General features: G+C 33.8%; 1 long non-coding RNA gene across 3 annotated transcripts in view; it reads left to right on the top strand.

The window, feature by feature from the left end:
* Positions 1 to 1741: 1741 nt before the first annotated feature.
* LOC122178957 overlaps positions 1742 to 4926 on the top strand; it is a 63117-nt gene continuing 59932 nt past the window's right edge. For all 3 annotated transcript variants that reach the window (XR_006178500.1, XR_006178499.1, XR_006178501.1), the window contains exons 1-3: positions 1742 to 1848; positions 3087 to 3244; positions 4520 to 4577. This is a non-coding gene — a long non-coding RNA (uncharacterized LOC122178957). The remainder of the gene's footprint in view (positions 1849 to 3086; positions 3245 to 4519; positions 4578 to 4926) is intronic.

Genomic DNA, 4926 nt, shown 5'->3' with positions numbered 1-4926 from the left:
ATTCTTCCAACTAACTACACCATCCTTTTATCATTTTATTTTTATTTTTTCATCCTTTTATAAGGTCAGACTTTCAGCTTTTGATGCTTATGTTATTTCATCTTTGTACATCTTTCTTCATAAGTGCTAGGCATAGGGCAAATTATGTCAGTGGAATAAAGCATAGATGGACTTGACATTAACATTGTTTGCTGTTGTTTACCCTAAAATACAGCATGGTTATGTGAAAATAGAAACATTATAATGAGAAGAGACTGTGGAACTACATGAATTCATTCTCATAATAGCGACTGTAATATTAATGGGACTGTGCAAACACAACCTATCTTGTTGCAACTTAAGAAATTTAATAGTATGGCCACTCCCAGTTGCAATTCCCTTTTTCTTTCTACTGTATTAAGTAAATTCATACATTTTGTAAGCTAAAAAAAAAAAAAAAAAAACACATCTCATACTGATCACTTCTTATCTCCCTGTCACTATATAATTTGTGAATTAACAGATATGTAATAAAACCACAGTAAAACCTAAAAACTCTGTAAAACCAGTTCCTGATTTTTGTTTTCCACAGATATGAAGGACAAGAAAAATCAACAGGAGTAGTCAGTGTAGATTCAACAATAAGAAGTATGTTTGACCAATTTGTTAAATGCCTACAATTGAACAACTGGCTTGGCATATGAGAAAAGTATAGTGGATTTCATCCAACTTGACTTCATGTATCCCATAAGATCCTCAGAGAGAAGCTGATCAAGCATTGCTGGATGAATGTGGTGAATTGAGCACTACTTAAATAGCTGGACCCATAGAATGGTGATCAGCAACAGAATCTAGTTGGACAGTGTTGTACCTCAGAAGTCAACATCGTATATAAATCTGTTCACCACTGTCAAACATGACCAAATAAACTATTATTTATGTATCCATGAAACAGGGATACCTTATAGGGTTTAAATAATGCCAGCTTAAAGTATGAGGCTCTGGATGAAGAAGATTAAGCTAAATTTGAAGATGCTTTCCGCTGCAGCCCAGGAACAGAATATGATTTACATCAGTCAGTACTCTGACTTTCTGTAGCAGCAAGAAATGACGACATGACATTTTTAGTAACACTGCAAAAGTGGCAAACGTATTCAAATAAAAGGGAGGCTTTAGGTCTTGAGGCGGAATCATAAATAAAACAAGGACAAGATGCTGTTTGATCACATTCAGTGTACTTCAAAACCATTATTTCTCAAAGCAAATAAGATGTCTGTGTCAGTTTCCTGCAGTTTTACTGCAGTGGGTTCTTTTTTGTTATTTGATGTTTAAAAAAATTGTTGGACTGTAACTAAATCCCAGATAATGTATGTTGACCCTACAAAATCTATCCATACATAACACAAAGATATTTGATTTGATTCAGTCTTCATTTGCTACAACCCTCAATTTCTGAAATAATCATTCTCAGTTTTTCCCCCGTTGCTAAGAGGAATTCAAGGGGCAGAGAAAGAGAGAATCTAGCCAAGCTGAGTAATTCTTCAGTAGCTCTGTAGTTACGTCACTGTCAGCAACCCAGCCAGCAAATTCAGTGCTAGCTTTTGGTTTTTTATGGTCAAGAGGTGTATTAATATCTTTGAGCAGAAAATGTACTATTACTCAGGTTTCACAGCATATGAATGCACTCATTACCATATATGTATCTCTTCTTGGTGGCCTTAGGAGCAAGTAGAATCTTTCCCTTATTAGGCCCAATTCTGTCTTACATTTAACTCTATTGGAATCAACTGACTTGATGCTGCTCCTAGAATTACCATTGCAGTTGTTTTTAACCTGGCATCTTCAAATTAATTCTACAGGAGGGAACAGGTAAGCATCTATGATATTAAACATTAAGCTGGGGGTCCACTGATGTTTCCCACAGGGAAGTTTTCTGATACTCTCTTCCTACCTCTGTATTAAGTAGAAACCTATAATTTAAAAATATAGTAAGCAATTGAAACTAATTTGAGTGTTTCTGCAGCCCAAAGGATATACCTGTGTTACTAAGCTAAATGGTTTCAAGTGAGTACTGCAATCTATCATTCATACCGCTAAATCATCAGAATAGTTTCTGGCATGTTTGTGGACTTGGTGTTTTCTCGGAAGCATCCAAATGCATGTCTTAGGTGGTAGCAAAGGGAACAATTTGCAGGAGATAATCTTGCTTTTGAACCTAAGAAAGTTTACTTACATATGTGAGCTGCTCTCCGATTTTTAGCCTCAGTGCCACAAAATGGCCCTCGTGAGCGTGTTTCACTTCTTGATATGGATAAAGTGACAATGATTTGTATGGAAGACTACTAATAATTTTCCATCAAGCTATCATGAAGAATGCATCACCCACATTATATCAATTTTTGAGAACATCTAAAAACACTTTTTCCCTCACATGGCTGCCAGGCATACACCTAAGAGGACATCAGTAACATATCTAGAAGTGATACTGAAGTATCACTAACGAAGACAGATAAATACAATCAAAAGGAATTCTTAGCAATTCTGAATAAGTGAACAATCATAGTTAGATACTGATGATGTGACATCATGATTGAAAAATTTATCTTTGTGGTAAATAGCAGATTTGCATACTGTTTAGAAGAAAGACAACAAACAACAGAAGCCTGACATTTACAACACAAAGGAGAAGTGAATGGTTTCTAAGCTTCAGATCATACCTCTTGCATGCTTTCTCAGATTGCTGAAAAGCTTTTTCTATTGTTCAAGGCATTTTTTGTATTAATCATCACCAGCTTTGACTGGTCTTTCTGGAAGTAGAGTATCTCAAAATACAATGGTTTGGAGATATTTGACCTTCATAGAAACAAGTACAGAGATATCATTTAGTCTTAAATTCACTTCCCAGAATAAATCACTTCCACGGTGGAAACAATAGGTTTTTTTTTCCCCCCCTTTTTTTTTTCCCCCCCCTCACACATTATAAAAAAAATCTATTTTATAGATGGTAGAACCTGTTTCTGTTAGTCATTTAAGAGGGGAAAAAAAAATAACATCAATTATCTCTTCGATCATTATTGTGACTGTTGTTTATCTTGAAATTTTCAAAGGTTACCTTCTCGCCAACTGCAACTTACACTGTTTTCCATGCCATTAGCCAAAGAAGATGTCGTGTCTCTCAAAGAAGCAGAAAAACAAACCAACCTTGCACCTATTTAGTGTTTTAATATGGTATACAACGTTAAGGAAAATTATAAAACATTTTCAGGTAAGCAAGAGCCAGATCCAACTCTTATTAACATAGATCAGAAAACTCCCATTGGTAGCAATTGATTTTGGATTAGACCCAGAACAAGTTCAGAATGCAATAAAGTATCAAGAGCCAACCTGTACTCACTGCTATTTCCTAACTACTTCAAGATGGAAAACAAATAGATGAATCCTTGAAAAAAATGTCTACCACGGAACATATGATTAAATTATGGGTTTGCATAAAAAAAAGAGTTCAATGCCATCCAGGCATAGACCTTTCTGTAGAAAATAATTAGTTTGTTGATTGCAGTCATGTCTTTGGTATCAATAAAATTAATGCTTAAAAACTGAAAGTAGAACTGGTATTTGGGGAATGATTTTAAACTAAGACAGGGAGGTTTAGGTTAGATATTAGGAGGAACTTTTTCCACACAGAGGGTGGTGACGCACTGGAACAACTTGCCCAAGGAGGTTGAATCCCTGAAGGCATTCAAAGCCAGGTTGGATGTTGATCTGGGCAGCCTGGTCTGTACACAGCAGAGGGGTTGAAGCTAGATGAACATCATGGTCCTTTTCAATCCAGGCCATTCTATGATTCTATGACTCTATATTTTCAATACCAAACAATTCAAGGAACGCATATTTGCTCTAGAAATTACTTGGGCTTTCAATATTGATTACTTTCACAACAGTATTCTTAAATGTTACAGTAATAGAAACACAGCTGTTAAAGTTACACAAAACTCAATTTCTTTTGCATAGAAAATCTGACATCTGAATATGAATCATTTCTCTCAAAACAGAGAGAAATTAACATTTCCATGTGGTGAAATATTTTTAAAAACAATATTTAACAAACAATAATATCCTGGAGTCCCTAAAATTGAAAAAAAAAAAAATAAATAAATCATCTTGATTCAAACCCCGAATACTTCAGTTTGATTCTCTTTATTAGTTCTTTTTTTTGGCACTATATATTTTTTCCATAAGAAATAAAGTTTTGGAGTTTAATGCCCTTACATTTTTAAAACATAACCAAGATCAAATGCCCATGAGCACACATACAGAGAGAATTGATTTAAATAATCTTGTTTAAATGAAGTACTTATCGTGAAATATTTCATTTATTTTTTTTCTTATAAAAGTTCATGTTAAAATGGAAAGCAATCTATATGTTGAAAATCTTCATTGAAAAATTTATTCCAATAGAAAATTTGATCTGCATGAAGTAAAAATTACTTGAATTCGTAATTGTTAAGCTAAATTATGCAATATATTTTTTGTGAATTAGATTTCTAGAATGAGACACTGGAAATTCAGACCTCCTACTGGCCTCTCCGATACTTCAAGTGAGCTATTTTTTCTATTTGATTCAGTATATTTGCTGCAATGAAATATTTTCTATAATTATTTAGAATTTCAGATGTAAAATAAATGTGTTACAATTGAGGTGTTATTATCTAGTTAGGTCTATGTGACACATACATTTTGGTTTCTATGATGGAATTTATTAATTTTTAAATCTTATCGAATAATAGATTGTTGCTACTGAGAGCATTAAAAATATGCACATTTGCTTCAAGCAGTGTTGCTTAACATTTGACAAGATTCTTTCAACTAACTGAAAAGATTGCTTTAAAATAAAAAAAAAAGAGAAAGAGAGAGAGAAAGAGAGAGAGAAAGAGAGAGAGAAAGAGA

The sequence above is a fragment of the Lagopus leucura genome, unplaced genomic scaffold (assembly GCF_019238085.1).
Source record: "Lagopus leucura isolate 7727_CA_CO unplaced genomic scaffold, USGS_WTPT01 Super-Scaffold_100002, whole genome shotgun sequence".
Taxonomy (NCBI): domain Eukaryota; kingdom Metazoa; phylum Chordata; class Aves; order Galliformes; family Phasianidae; genus Lagopus; species Lagopus leucura.
Note: the sequence above shows the minus strand (reverse complement) of the source record. Positions and strands in the feature narration are given on the sequence as shown.